Below are 16,191 nucleotides of genomic sequence, written 5' to 3'. Positions count from 1 at the left end.
AGTAACAAAGAACAGACTAGGTTCTCTCAGAAGACTTTGAGCTCAGTCAGGACCCCCTGAATGCAGCACCACCCTGGGAACTTACCAATTACATAAGCCGAAATTGGACTTTTTGCTTAAAACAGCTTGGGTTGAATTTTCTGTCACATTAAACCTAAAGAGCCCTAAATAATATAAAACTGAAGTTATACTCAGGGAAAATTCTATGACTTTTTGACAGACTATTATGTCATCACATCTTTCATTCAGGCTTGATTAAAAGTAAAGTAAAAAGGGGTGCCTGGGTGGCTCAGTCAATTAGGCGTCCAACTTCGGCTCAGGTCATGATCTCATGGTTCCTGAGTTTGAGCCCCTTGTCGGGCTCTGTGCTGACAGCTCAGAGCCTGGAGGCTACTTTGGATTCTGTGTCTCCCTCTCTCTCTGTACCCCCCCTCAAAAATAAATAAACATTAAAAATTTTTTAAATAAATAAAAAGTAAAGTAAAAAGCAGAGGGAAGGGTTTTTACTGAGAGCATGAGAAATGGTCCGATGTATGCTAGAAAATGCAATTCTCAGAACAAGGATCACCCTTTGGTAAAATGGATGAAAAACCTGAGTGATATTGATATAGTCCCTTTGGTCTTAAAAAATGAATACATAATTTTACTCCGAAGTCTAAACATTATGCCAATTATTATTGCTGAGTAATCATGGGCAATATATACGTTCTAAAGATACAACTGAGTATTATTTATGTAATTCTTCACCCACAGATAAAAGGTAATGTGACCTCAAAGCAATAGCTATATTTGTATCAATATATGACCCCAAATCAAACAAGTGGTTTAAAAAAAAAATTTTTTTAACCTGAATGAGACCCCCAAAGCCTTGGTTTCATTACCTAGGGGAATGTTTCATAGCAAGACATGCAAAGAGCTTTAAGAACTTTAACTCAGAAATATAAAACTCTGACATAGGAAATGCTATTTCAGAGCAAGATTTTAGGTGAATATTTTAAGTGTAGACTTTGTAGAAATAACAGTAAGAGATGAGGAAATACATTTCTACTCATCATTCCCTATTTTAACTTTTGATAGGCTACCAAATAGAATAGGCCTTCACTGAGAAATGCTAAATGTTCTTGGAATATTTTTAATGTCTACAGCTCTGTTCATCATATATTCTCTGCATTAGGCATTTGCTAATTTCAGGCTTAAAGACACATGCTTAAAATTATAACAAGATAAACAAGTACCCAAAATAGGTTCATTTGGCATTATTCTTAAATTTATTTTTTAATTTGAAGACCATTTTCAAGATTTCTATCTTCATGTTGCTCTCTCTCTCTCTTTTTTTTTTTTTCCTTGCCTCAGGTAATCTCCATGTTAAGCAACTCTGAGCATATAAATTTAACTGAAAAAAGTTTCTTACATTCCCCAAAATTGCTGAAAATTGAAACTGCAGATTTCGATATACATTTGCAAAGAAACTCATTTTTTATTATGAGCTGAAAAAGCTTGTCTCCTGAATGCTTGAGGCCACTCAGTCAACCAGCTTGCATAATTCAAATACTTGGAAACCCACAAATAATCTAAGGCCAAACTCCAATTGCAAAAAATAGCACAGGAAAATCCTTTCTTGCATATTTCCAATACCATATGGTGAATTGCATTTTCTACCGGTAGAGAACATTTTAATTCTGATGAATTTGTAATTTTATCCAACTAATTAGTGGTATATATATATATATTTTTTAGCAATGCTGCCCTTTATATCCTGAGGAAAAAAAATTGTATATCTTCCGACAGTGATTATCACTTTTACTATATGTGTAATTGTTAAAGGAGAGGGATTTGAAGCAGGCATCTAATCAATATTCATGAAATAGGATTTGACAAGGGTGGTGCCAAATCTACTTCAGCCCCTCTTAGAATCAGAATCCACAAGTTGGTGAAATATTTTCTGATTGACATCTTGGTTGCGTGTGGACTCAAATCTGTTTCAAAGTTAGTCCAACTCTGAGAGTTTAAATCTGGGGACAAATCTGGGTGGGAGATGTTTTTCTTTTTTACTTCTGGTCTAATCTGTCAGTTAGTCTGCAAGTTTTAACACATCCTTGGAAAACTAATTTCCAGGATTTCTGCTGATGCCTTTCTGTTCTCTCAGCAAAGTCAAGGAAGAGTGCCTACATCATGGAAAGGGCACAATAGACAAGGTGCATCTGGTTAGTTCCTGGTTCGGTCTGCTGAAACAGCAACTAAAATAATCCCAGTCAGTTAATCAGTTAATGGTTCTTCACCAATCTCTGAAAATGCATTGAGGTCACTACTGACTAGACAACAAGCTTCCCTTAATAGCCTTTCCTTCCCTGCCTTCTTCTCTGGGGAGAATGGTGGGCAGGGAGAAGGGGCTGCCACTCCCTTAAGGGCAGAGTATCCCCAATCTTTGTACCCTCTCCTTCCTCATCAAAATTTGCTCTCAGGGAAAGATCCATACATATCCCTGTGTTACCTCTTAGCTTTTAAATGGGAATGCCTAGTCTCATGTGAAAGGAATATCAGAAAGTGATGGAGAAATTTCTTCAGGAAAAAGTTGTCCAAGCTCTTCTTGATGTCCTTGTAATCACTTATGGATACAAAATCTACCAAACTGGATTAAGGCTGGCAGCAGCATGTATGTTGTGATATTTACAGTAACATCTATTGAGGACTGAAGTAGTATGCACATAGGGTACACTATATAAGTGCCATTTTAACGATGTTAATCCTCACAGTAATCCTCATTTTATAAATGAGGAAATTTGTAGGTGAAGTCTTATCCATAAATTCTATATCTAATATTTGGTCCTTAAAAAATGGGAATGGAGTCTGAGGAACATTTAATACAAATTGAAATGGCTATTGGACTGACACTCAAATACCAGTCATGTATAGTTTTGATGCTACCTTTGCTGTTGTGAAATGGTCCCATTCCCTTTCAAGAAATAGAGGTGATTTGGGACTTGGCTTATTCCCCAGCCTTCCAGTTTTTTCCCCTCATTGACCTGCAGTAGCTTTCATGTTTGGGTAAGGAAATGAGGGCTCAAAGAATCTAAATGACTTGCCCCAAACTGTGCTGCTGGTAAATGTAGCAATAGGAGTTTATCTGTCCAATTCCAAAGCCTAGTCTGTAACTACTACCCCCAAGTAACCTTACGTCCCTTCGGGATAATTTATGTGCCATTTCGGATTGAAATAATAGATATTGCCAGACTCTACTGGCTTTTTAAGGTTTGTTTTCTTTCTGTTTTATTTTGTTTACTTGTTTCTTCCCAAATGCACTAGTTTGTGGGTTTGTTTTTGTTTTTTTTTTTTTGTTTTTTTTTTTTTTTTTTACAAAAGTTAATACATGCAGCAAACCTAACCTCCAGTGGAAATATCTGCATAATTGTCCATGTAGCCATCTTTTGCCATCTTTGGTCGGTATGTTGCTGTCTTTTCCCACAGCCTTTTAACAATGTCTGGTACAGCTTTAACAACTGCATCCTTGGCAAGGGAGTCATCCAAAGTTTCATTAAAAAAAATTGAAACTGGATGTTTGTTGGCACAGAAGGATAGATTTAAAAAAAAAAAAAAAAAGAGCACCCCCACCACTGGTAGACACATCAAATAAAATGAGCTGTAAAAAAGTATAGAGTGGTAGAACCTGTTCCGTGAGGTGAGACTCTTTATGAATAAGACAAACGTAATAACTATAAAGAGCCTCAACACTGATTACTTTCTGTTTCCTCCTGGGATACTCCCAGTGACTCCACAGCCCATTGCCCACAGCAAATGCCCCACTCCTCTCAAGCTCCTTCTTGCACTCCCAGGCAACCTCCCGCCCATCTACAGACAACCACCATTTCCACACTGGGCAGGTCAATGAACCACTCGCGCAACTGCCTCAAACTTTACGTGTGTTCATTCACTTCTTACGTGTCTCAGAAAAAAGAATTGTTCTCATATTTACTTAAATTTAGTCTCTCTCTTTGTACTGTTTTATTTTACTCTGTAATGAATGTTTATTGAGTATCTTTTATATGTTCATGTGGACCTGGGTCTCAAGCTACGTAGATATCCTGTGCCTGGCAGAGAAGTGGTTAGGAAAGAAGCTGAGAGCTAAGTCATCTCCTTGGTCTGAAACATTGAATGTGAAAATGTTCTGTAATCTATGAAGTGCAATATTTTTGTAGCATCAGCAGGAGCATTTTTATTCTTTTTTCTATCTTTTCCTGTTCTTTTCCTGTATTTCTTCTTTTCTTTTTCTTTCTTCTCTTTGCTTTTTTATATTTCATTACAAAAATTGTAAAACATACACAAAAGGAGACAGAATAATATAAAGGAAATTTTAGAACCATCATCACTCAGCTTCAACACTTATCAGCTCACAGCCAATCTTATTTTTTTCTGTACCGTAGACCTAGTTCTCCATTTCCAAATTGTTTTGAAGCATATCCAGAAGATCAATCATATAATTTCATTTATGGCTAACCCAATGTCTATCTCCAAATGAAAAAAAAAAAAAACTTAAAATCCTATTACATCACTATCATTTTTTTAAAAATGACCATCTTGTCATGAAATATTTAGACAGTGATCAAATTTCCCATTGTCTCTTAAATATCTTTTTTTTTTCACTTGTATGTCTGAATCAGGATCCAAACAAGTTTCACACATTGAAATGTATCCTTTATGTCTCTTTTAAGTTATAGTTTCTGTCCATCCTTTTTCTTCCCCTTTTCTTTATAGTTTACTTTGGAAAAACTTTAGTTTCCATAGTCTGGCTTTTGCTGATTGTATCTACAAGGTATATTTTAATGTGTTCTTCTCTTCTCCACATTTCCCATAAACTGGATAGTTGAATAAAAAGACTTGATTAGATTTCAGGGGTTTTTTTGTTTTTTTGTTTTGTTTTGTTTTGTTTTTTTGCTTTTTGGCAAGACCACTACCTAGAGGATATATATTCTTTAGGAAGCAATTATATTTGGTGTCTCTCTTTATATGATGTTGTAAGCATTGATGATCAATGACTAGATCTACCAAAGGTTACAAAATTGTTTATTATTCCTTTTTATATTTATTAACTGGAGTAGGTCCATGAATAGAAACTTTCCTATCAACAATTATTTGGTATTTATTTGGTTTCCAAGTGTAATGGTTCACTAATTATCAAAATAATTAGTTCTATCCCTAGATAAACCAATGATAACCCAGTAGGGTTGTTTTTGAAGGGATGGGAGTCAGGTTTATTGAGGAATAATTTACATGTAGTAAAGTTCACACCTTTAAACATACAGTTCTATGGGTTTTGACAAATGCATACAGTGATGTAATCACCTCTGCAATGAAAATACAGAACATTTCCATCATCCAAAAAATTGCTTTATGCCCTATTGTCATCAATAGCTTCCCATCTTCAGCATCTGGCAACTACTATTTTTTTTTTTTACCATTTATATATTTTTGCCTTTTCTAGAATATCATATAAGTGGAATCATATACTTATGTGTCTGATTTCTTTCATTTAATGGAACTCATTTGAAATCCATCCATGTTGTTGAGTATCAATCTATTTTTTCTTCTGAGTAGTATTCCATTCTATGGATGTACCATAGTTTATCCACTCATCAGGGAAGGAACTTGAGTTGTTTCCAGTTTTCCATAAAATTCATATACAGGTTTTTGGATGATTACATATTCTCCTTTCTTTTTGTTAAATACCTAGCTTTGGGATTGCTGGGGTTTATGGTAAATACATGCTTGACTTTATAAGAAACTGCCAAACTATTTTCTAATGTGGCTGTGCCGTTTATTATTCATATCAACAGTTTGCAAGAATTCTGCTTACTCAGCATCTTCACCAGCACTATGAATTGTCAGATGTTTTTATTTTATTTTTTCCAGTTGTTGTACTGGGATATGTTGGGTTTTTAACTTTTATTTCTCTAATGACTAAGTGTATTGAGCATTATTTAAAAAAAATTTTATTTTTTAACGTTTATTTATTTTTGAGACAGAGAGAGACACCGCATGAACGGGAGAGGGTCAGAGAGAGAGGGAGACACAGAATCGGAAGCAGGCTCCAGGCTCTGAGCCATCAGCCCAGAGCCCGAGGCGGGGCTCGAACTCGCGGACCGCGAGATCGTGACCTGAGCTGAAGTAGGACGCTCAACCGACTGAGCCACCCAGGCGCCCCTATTTTTAATGTGCTTATTAACCGTATGTGTTTTTTTTTGGTGAAATGACTGTTCAGAGACTTGTCCATTTTTTTTATTGTGTTTTGTTGTTGGTGGTGGTTCATTTTCAATAAGAAATGAGTTGTGCAAATATTGTCTCCTAACCTGGGATTTGCCTTTTTACTCTCTTAGCAATATCTTTTGATGAATAGATTTTTCACCTTTGATGAAGGCTAATTTTTTTTTTCTTTTATGGATCATGCTTTTGTTTATGTATCTAATAAATCTTTATTTTAGGTACACTGAGATTTTCTCCTGTTTTCCTTCTATGAAGTTTATAGTTTTAAAGTTCTACATCTAGGTCTGTGCTACCTGGTCTTTTATGGTAATTTTTAATATGGTATGCGATAAAGGTCAAGGTTCATTTTTTGAATATGGTTGTCTAATTTTTCCAGCACCATTTGTTGAGAGTTTAATGGTACATTTGTTTCATTCTCTTCAATTGTGACTATGATCTTATTCCATAGATTAACTTATATTTACTTTATATTTACTACTTTGTAATTATTATTCAATAGCTTAAGAGAGTTACAACAAAACTCCTCAAGAGATTTATCTATATTTCCTGTCGCCATCTCCTCTTTTATTATTGTTTCCTAAACATACAATAGTCAACTAATATAGATGGTTATTGAAAATAGCCTCCACCTCTCTGATGATGTTGCATTCCTTAAACGTACATCACATATAGTGTACAGTCAATATGTGTATAGCCCCATAGAGTGTTTTACACAATATTCAGAAAAACACTGGCACATAAAATAGTGAAATAATACATGAAAAATTACAGCTTAACAAAGTTATTATCATGAAAATATAATAAAATATAAGTGTTGGGATTTCAGTTGATGGAGTTCAAAAGTATGGGGACTTTTTTTTTTACATTTAAGATGCAAAGTTCCTTTTAAGTCAGAATTTTACTAGGAGAAAAATAACTTTCTGTATAAGTATATTCAAAGTAAAAATATTGCAAACAATTATAAGTAAATGATCTATCTGGTTAGGCATCGCATTTCACTTCTGTCACTTGATAATAGATATTCTCATTTCTCAAAGAAAAGCTGTCAAAATATTTTTTTTTAATTTCTCAAAAGCATTTCTTGCCCAGCTTTATTTCAAAACTAAGTTCCTACAATAAAGTCTCTGGCCCAGCATGAACTCAATGACTAATCAATTCTTGTTATTTTTTGGATTAAATGTGAACACCTGAGAGCACCTATTCTGAGAACCTCCAATATAACAAGGTAAAATTGGATATCTTACACTCATTTTTACTTATTATAAGCAAATTTGTAAATGTGTATTATTATCAATTTCAAAGACTTCTTACTCTTCAATACAATCCTTACCTACTATCTGCCATGAAACTTAGAAAGTTTTTATCAGAGTTTTGTGAGGAAATAATACAAAAGCAGAAGGGGTTCGCATGGTATAACTTTTAAATAATGGTCTCTGGGGGTGCCTGGGTGGTTTGGTCAGTTGAGGGTCAGACTTTTGATTTCAGCTCAGGTCATGATCCCAGGATTGTGAGATCAAACCCTGGGTTGGGCTCTGCACTGAGCATGGAGCCTGCTTAAGATTCTCTCTCTCTCTCTTCCTCTGCCCCTCTCTCCTATACATGACTTCTGTCTCTCAAAATTAAAAATAAATAAGATAGATAGATAGATAGATAGATAGAGATATCTCTGGATATGACTGGATAAGATTTGTTACTCTACAGCAAGTACTATACATTTCTCTGCAGTTTGTTTAACTCAAATAACTGTTGTATTTTCCTAGTCAAATATCCACATACAGTTCATGTCATAGGTCCTTAGATATATTGTTAATAGTTTTATGAGTGTATATCACTTAAATGTGATAAAGGCTATCTGATAAACCATCTGAAAAAAAAAACAAAAAAAGAAAGAAAATTTTATACAAGTAAGTATATATTTTAGTGTCTTTGAGTATTTTTCAATCATATTTGAAGAGTACTGCCCCTAAATGCCTTTCTACAATAGATGCTTATTTCTAAAATAGTTCTTCATGTATATAATTCATTTCAAAATGACGCAAATATAATTTCCACAAATTAAACTCTCAACTGTACCATTTAGCAGTGTTTAAACTAAAACACTTAATTTTATTACTATAATTTCATTGTCACCAAACAAAATCAGAACATTGTAGAGATCAATGTACCAGACATAAAAGTAACATTAGAGATGATTGCAATCTCATTAGGCTTAGAAAATGGACCCCAAGCGTAGAAAAACATACAGGAAGAAGAGGTAATAATATATGGTAGACCTTAAGATAGCCATCATTTCTAAAGAGGAATCTTGAGGAAATAACTCTCTTGTTAACAAATATTCACATTTTTTTTTCAACGTTTATTTATTTTTGGGACAGAGAGAGACAGAGCATGAATGGGGGAGGGGCAGAGAGAAAGGGAGACACAGAATCGGAAACAGGCTCCAGGCTCTGAGCCATCAGCCCAGAGCCCGACGCGGGGCTCGAACTCACGGACCGCGAGATCGTGACCTGGCTGAAGTCGGACGCTTAACCGACTGCGCCACCCAGGCGCCCCTAATATTCACATTTTTAAGTTGAATTTCCCTAAGCTCTGAATCCATACTATAGAAATCCCTGGAGAACTCAATTGCATCTTGACTACCCAGACAAGGGCATTATTTGTCTATGGAGAATTCAACTAACCAGAGAGGAGGGTGGGGAAGAACAAAAGAAAATTCAAAAGCAGCAGTCTCACAATGAAAATTCTCTGGAGGCTATAAATCCCTCAGTAAATACATAATATATAAATTTATTTGGATATATAAGACAGCTGCCAAGTAAGATTTGTCCTTTGTGTATCTTATAATATCTAAACACTCCTGCAATGGAAATAACAGAAATACATTTGTATATCAATGTAGACTTCACAGAATACCTTTCTTTTGCTTCACTTAATTTAATCTTCACATTGTCCTTGAAACATGGGCACTATCTATTATTACAGAGTATTCCAACTTTGGAGATGAGAAAAGTGGATGATAGAGTTTAAGTGTAAGGGGATGAGCTGGAGAAAGACACAGAGACAGAGATAAAGATAGAGTGGGTGGGGGATAGACCCAGGTGAAGTTAATTTAAAGCTGTTTTTTGGAGAGGGATAATGTGAAGAGAATGCTAATTTTTTTCTCTCGTAGGCTATATGCTGATTATATAGGCATATCTTCCAAGAAATGGAAATTTTCCTTCAGTTGATAAGTATAATAGCCTCAACTATGTTCCCAACTCATCAAGTTTATTCTGTTCATTATACTGCTCTTATTACCAATTCTATTTTAATTTTACATTGGGTGGTATTCTTTCAAGTGGGTGGGGTTGATAGAAAAACGAGCTGAGCTATAAGGAAAACACTGAGCTATAACTTCTTGGCCTCAAAAATATTACAGGCTACACACAGAAATTTGGCTTTAATGGTTAAATTTGAAAATGATATTTGGTTTGAATTAGAAATCAATATCTTGTATTGAGTAGCTTATACTGTAATTTTTTAAAAGCAGTACTAGGTTACTTTGCTTTTGAAATTTAGCCTCTAAATATTTAATCCTCAGGTTTTGGGGGTAACTCAGACCCCAAATACCTGGCTCATATCAAAAATGGTCACCCCCACAATCAACAAGACACATAAGATGGAGGATTTGACAGCTATTGAAACAGGCAACTATTGTCTCAGGCAACTGGACACTATGGAATCAGTGTCACTGCTGTGGGAAACAGATCAGATGACACAAGTTGTTATCCTTCTTAAGGACCAGTAGATCTTTGGAACAATTCTACTCACTTCTCCTTGACACTAATATACATCAAATCTTGCCTAGAAGATTAAACATATGTTTGCTTTGTCTCCGCTGTGTGAATATTTGTCTCTGTGTAAAGACACACTCATTTGTATGGTGAAAATTCTTTGAACCTTTACTTCCAGATGAGAAAATAAGTTGCTAGCCAGTTTAATACAGCTAGTGTCAGGAAACCAGGTATTATGGAAATTTCAATGGAGACAAGAGTAATCAGGAAATTACTGCATATTTATAAATGGAGGGAGGAAGGGAATACTGATATAACTGGATTATAGAGTTATTCTTATGTGATAACTGCATATGGTAGTGTATTATGTGGCAATCCTGCTCACGGAAATTTAAGTATAAACTCTCTATGCTGCGAAAGAAGACAGGATCACACCTGAATAGTGAGGTCATACCCTGAGCCAGCATCCTGAAAATGAGGCATTTCTCTCGGGAGGAACCCAGACTTGAAAGGGAAGACCCAGTTAAAGAGAATAGCCTTGTTTTTTCTCTTAGCTTTGACTGAGAAGCTGCCAAGACATTTTGAAAGAAGTTCCTGAGTAATAAATATGATGTTGTCCTCCAAAAGTTGGAATTAGTAAGTCCAATCTTTGATCAAAACAGAGTCCCCTAGTCATGACTAACGAGATGCTTTCCTAGTCACTCAATATTCCTAGAGCATCTACTTAAAGGAGTTAGCACAGCTGTCAATGAGAGAATTTGAGAGCATGGATGGTAAAACAATTTTTTTTTGATGTGGAAAGAGAAAAGATAAAACCTAGTTGCTTTTTCTGCCATACTCCAAAGTGTCTTTAATTTATCTCTAGTGTTTTCATAGAAGATATTTCATTCATGCATTCAATTTGCATGCATGTCTCTTTTCCTTATCAGACCGTAAGCTTCTGGAGGGCAGCTATGCACATTTCCTGACACAGGACCTGGCATTTGGAAGACTCGCAGTAGCTGTTAGTGAATGAATAAACAGTACCTGAAATTAAACCATCTTTCCCTCTATTGGGGATGAAATCAAATCACATATTTTCAAACTACTGGTTATTTGCATTACTGCCACTGTGTTAAGATAGGAAATAAATGCTGTATAAGATTAATAATTAGGGATATGATATTATAAAGAGAACTAATAACTCCCCTGTTTGTTGAAACTCCCTTAGGAGTTGGGTATCCCATTTAGGCCTTAAAATATTCCTTCAGATACCACTATCTATCTTATTTTTCACTATTATGGGCCAACTTGAAACCACATATGCATGAGTAGTCACTACTCTCCAAACACCAAACATCTTCCAAAACAAGATGTGGATCTGTTGTAGACAGAAAGAACTGAAATGGCTAGAGATGTTGGAATCTCCACCATTGTCCTGTGGGTAATTAATTATGTAATATTACGGGCAACAACAGCAATTGAGAGGAGACTTGGAATGTTATTAAATTTTGGAGCTCATAAAACATTTGGGAAAACTTTTCTACAATTCTTTGTATGAAGAAAGAAAGGGATCAGAAGTTCACAGAGAGCTTCTAGTCACATTCTTAAATAAGGATGAGAAGAGAATGTGAAAGACACTAGTGTAAGGTAAACATTGTGTTAGGCCCTCCCAGTAGCAGAAAATGAATAGATGTTTTATATCTGAATAGCACTTTACAGCTTAACGAGTTCTAGGACATTTAAGTTCATGTATAATCTGAAAAGGCATAAACCCCAATTGATAAATGAGAAAACAGGTTAAAAGAAGTTAACTGAAGCTAAGTGATTGGCCAAGTGGCAGACTGGGACCAGAACCCAGCTTTTTTAATTCTACAGTCTAAGTATATGTGAAACACACACAGCCTTTATCTTTCATGGAAAATTTTAATGACTAGTGCAGCCTGTCTAGACTTTTGTGTTAAAAAGGACCTGAAGCCAAGCCCTGACTCATTGGAAAAGACTGCTATGGTTGATTATTAATGTCTGCCCTGGACAAAAAAATAAAGAGTGGTGGAATGTCAACTATTCCCGCACTATTTTCCCATGTTGAGGTCCCAAATAAGCATGTCCTCCACAATAGTGACACTGATTATAGGATCATTGATCAATGGAAGACAAGGATTGCTTCCACTTGCAAGGAATTAGAGCAAATTGCAGGTGCTCCCTCCTACCCTAATAGACCAGATCAGACTTCATTGACTAGATTTTTCTCAAAGCCATATTCCTAGATGACCAGAGAAAGAGTTATTTCCAGGAAGTAGATTACACCCTGGAAGACTTTGCGTCTTCCTTAGACAAAGCATGCTATCTGTATCTAACTGAAATTAAAAGAAATCTTGCATCCAATTTACAGTTTAAAATATTTGCATAATTCCAATGAGTTTAAGAACAGTGAAATTTAAAGAGTATTATTATAGCCTTTTTTTTTTTTAACGTTTATTTATTTTTGAGACAGAGAGAGATAGAGCACGAACGGGGGAGGGTCAGAGAGAGAGGGAGACACAGAATCTGAAACAGGCTCCAGGCTCTGAGCTGTCAGCACAGAGCCCGACGCGGGGCTCGAACCCACGAACTGTGAGATTGTGACCTGAGCTGAAGTCGGATGCTTAGCCCACTGAGCCACCCAGGCGCCCCTATTATAGCCTTTTATATACATCACTTCCACCTAAAGTACCTTTATTTTTGCCTTTCATAACAATGGAAAGATTTGCCGTTAGAATGATGAGGATTCTTCCCAACATGAGACGAATAGTAGCCTTCAGGAATAATATATTTGTTTCTTTTAGGAGGCCAGTTAAGTGGGCTTGATCAACATATTAAAAAGACCGTAATTTTCCTATTACTATACTTATTTACTGTACTATATAAAGAGGGCATTGTAGCGATGTAATAAGGCAATTGTTATCTAAATATGTAGAAAAAATTTATGCTTTAAGATGCTACATGAACTGCTAATGGTCTTAGGGCCACTTGTTTCATATTAAACTCTTTTCATGTGCTTTTGTCCCTGTCGCTAAATGATCTTGCTACCCATTACCTTTCTTCTGGCCGAAGAGGCAGAGGCACAGAGAGCTTTCAGTGCCCAGTGCATTTCAAATCTATTTTCATTTTCAATGGCCAACTCTGTGTGGAAAGGTGTAATTTAAATTCAATTTTAGGGTGATTTTAATAGAAGATTTGCATAATACAATTCTTGTTTCTCGTAATTCAAATCTGCTTATTCCAAATAGGCTTCTCCTTGGGCACACTTCTGCCATGCTTCAAATGCTAATACATTTGGCTTACCTCAAATGAGTGTAAGGAAGCAAAAAGGAGCAAAGCCTGTGGGAAGAAGGCTGAGATGGGATTTCATGAAGCTATTAATTAACAATACTGGAAGACCTTGAATTTTCACAGAATGACACATTGCTAAAACAAGCACACCTGTTATCTAATCCTTCCCTTCTAGTCTCCGTTGGGCAATATCAGAGTCAGACAAGCTCCCTCAGGCAATATATCTACATTTGAAGGGGTTGATGTCATCGACAAATTTTATCTTAAAATGTAAAAAGCAAAACTGAAGTTAAAAGAGTCTTTTCTCATTCTCAGCTATCAGACCTACAATTACAACTGCTTGTTCTTAAGTCTTCTTATCTCATTTCTAATGGTTGAGTGTTTGGATTTTTTTTCAAAATGTATTTTGCCTATATTTAAAAATATCTCTTCTCTTCCATAAATCCTTTGTGTAAATTATTCCAGGAAGTAAAGCAGGATAAATGCTCACATGCTCAAAAATATTTACTCCCCATTTACTGCAAAGAAAAAAAAAATTAAGAAATATAATCACATACTGTGGTTGTTACCATAGCAAGAAATGTAGCTTCATACATTGACTTTTATATCATCACTATTTATATTTGATATAAAGCTTTTCTTTTTTTTTCTCATTCTGTGGGTGTATAAGGTGTGTATCATTTATAGCTCTTAGTCGTCCATTAAGATATATTTAGCTAATCAATTTGTACCTTTAGTTCATATTTCTTTTCTGCTTCCAGATATTCTGCCTACATAAATTTAAATGGATGATTTTTAAAGAGACTTATACCTTCAAAGTGGCAGCTAGTACAGAAAAGGGATTCTGTCACAATAACTTTTTCCTATAATAGTCTTCTAACTTGATGCCTTAACTGGGGTTTCTCACCTCTCCAAAACCTTTTTCATGCTGCTGCCAAAGTTAACTTTCTAAAATAAATGTTCTGATCCTCCAGTACTCACATCAAACCTTCAATGTATCACCACTGCTTTCAAGATTTCATATGGCGCTGACTCTCCAAGATTTAACAATGGACTCATTACCCATTTTCAAAAGCAAACTTCAACCTCCATTTACTTACTCATAGTGGCCCTTTAAGTTAGTACCTCCCTACCACCATTTATTCGTTACTTATTGGAATACAATGTTACCTTAATAACCTAACTTCTACATGGTCTCCTCCTTGGAAGCCTTCCACAATGAAATAATCACAAATATTTCTACCTTTATGTTTCTAGAACATGTTGTTTTCTCCATTTATTTAGCATGTATATCCTTCTGCCTTGAATCAAAAGTAACTGCCTCTTTTTTAACTTATCTCATTAGATTATATGTTCCTTCAGAGACAGACTTAAGGTTTATCCTAATCTCCTCCCCACCACCAACATCCAACATAAATAAATGCTTTTATAAATCTACATTGAGTTGAATTTAATTTCTAAAACTCATGAACATAAACAAGTAGTTTCAGTACTATTTAGCTTTCATTCTCTGTAGCAGCTTTTATGATTATCTTTCCCTAGTTCAGTGACACTTCATTCAATTTTTTCCCGACCTTTTGGCCTATGGTCTAGGAATCTGGTCTCCAGTGTGTTATACTTTCACCTGATCAATTTGGTGCCTATAATAATTTAATTAAATTATTGATTATTCACTGGTCTCTTGTTTTTATGCAGGTAATAGCCGGTTCGGTTAATATGTGTTTCAGTACTGCTTCTACAGCAAACATTCCAAAATCATTAAGAAAGAAGAAAAATGTAATCTAAAGCAAAATGGCTCTCTTGCCTTTATGAAACTATATTTTATTCCATTGGTAATTTACTTTCAAAATGAGGCTGATCAATGCACATTACTCTTAGTATCTTTTAAACATGGCCACTCAATATGTCCCTCAATTTTATACTCACAGCCCATGTCCCAGTAGTCTTTGTCTGCTAAAGGATAAAAAAAGAAGAAGAAAGAAAAGGAAAAGGAAAATCCAGGACGTATATTGATTTAAAAAGGCTTATGGGGTGCCTGGGTGGCTCAGTTGGTTGAGCATCCGACTTCGGCTCAGGTGGGTTTGAGCGCCGCATCAGGCTCTGTGCTGACAGCTTGCTCAGAGCCTGCAGCCTGCTTCAGATTCTGTGTCTCCTTCTCTCTCTCCACCCCTCCCCCACTTATGCTCTGTCTCTGTCTCTCAAAAATAAATAAATGTTAAAAAAATTTTAATAAAAATTAAAAAAAAAGGCTTATATATGCAATGTGCCAATATACAAACAAAAGAGAAGACTCTACAAAGAGACAGCACTTGTAACATTAGGCAACTTGCCCACTGAAAACCACTCCTAATTAGCATTATTACCCCCGAAGAAAATGGCACACTACCTTGTATGTAGGCGCTCTGCCATCTAACAGATGGATCTGCACATGCGATGCCAAGAAACCACATATGAACATCAAACATGGCTCCTAACCATGTTATTTTCAGCTTATAGTATTTAAATGACTGTTGTCCTGCAATGCTCTGCTTGTAGTCAAGAAGAGCAAATACAGCAATTACATCCACAGCAACTGTCCAGGATCAAACAAAAGGGGGTTCTCATTTCAACATATCGTTGGGCTGTTTCTCTGATTTTTAGGACATGAAAGGGCATAAAGTTTTGTTGCTCTGCTAACAAGTACAGAGACTCCAGGAAGCATATAAATATATAGAGAGATACATATTAGCAAATACACTAAAGTTACCATTTTAAAGGATGATGAGAAATTTTGTTTCCGAATAAAGTTTCTACTTAAATCATGGCTACCTAAGAAATTTTCTTGAGTAGCAGTCTGTATCACTCAAATTCAAAAAGATTGATTTCCAGT

The sequence above is a fragment of the Puma concolor genome, chromosome D1 (genome assembly GCF_028749965.1).
Source record: "Puma concolor isolate L17-30 chromosome D1, mPumCon1.1.hap2, whole genome shotgun sequence".
Lineage (NCBI taxonomy): Eukaryota > Metazoa > Chordata > Mammalia > Carnivora > Felidae > Puma > Puma concolor.
The sequence above is the reverse complement of the archived record's forward strand: the minus strand, read 5'-3'. Positions refer to the sequence as shown.